Below are 779 nucleotides of genomic sequence, written 5' to 3'. Positions count from 1 at the left end.
CCCTTTTCCTGGTCCTTTTCTAAACAGACAGATGTCTTTTCTAAAAATCTTAGTTTTACTTAAATTTTGTTTTCATAGCAACACTCTATATACATGGAGGAAGAGAATCAATATAGTGAACCTTTCCATTCTACATAAAGAAATACAGAGTATTCCATGTAATCCTATTCTAAAACCAGTAAAATTTTTAATAAAATAAAATAAAATATAAATTAAGTAAAATAAAGTTAAGTAAAATAAAATATGCAATGCTTCGTAAAGTAACATAAGCTACCTTATATAGCTATGACATTTTGATAAGGAAAAACAAGGAGGTATCAGGTTATCTAACTTTAAACTATATTATGTAGCTGAAGTAATTAAAAGTATAGCGTACTAAAATAAAAATAGATACATCATCAATGAAAGAGAACTTAAATGATATTAATTACCTATACACTCAAAAATAGGTAATTTATAACAAAGGACCTAAGACTATGCATTCAAGTAGGAATGTCTAAGAAAATGTGACATATACATATGCTTTTTATTTTTCTAATTGTCATAGAATATTGTTTCCACATGTTGGGTGTTGTTTAAAATACTGAAATTAACAGGGGAGTGAATGTTGTTCATGATTCTGATTGCATTTTTTTTTGAACAATTACTAGAATAATTGTTAGATATTCTTTGGTGCAATAATATGATGTATGTCCAAAATTTAAGGAGAGATATATCTTTTCTTAAATCCCTTTTGAGGGATTCCAAAATAATGGTTTCTTTAGCACCAACTCTGTAAT

The sequence above is a fragment of the Sorex fumeus genome, unplaced genomic scaffold (assembly GCF_029834395.1).
Source record: "Sorex fumeus unplaced genomic scaffold, SorFum_2.1 ptg000033l, whole genome shotgun sequence".
Lineage (NCBI taxonomy): Eukaryota > Metazoa > Chordata > Mammalia > Eulipotyphla > Soricidae > Sorex > Sorex fumeus.
This window is presented reverse-complemented; position numbering follows the sequence as displayed.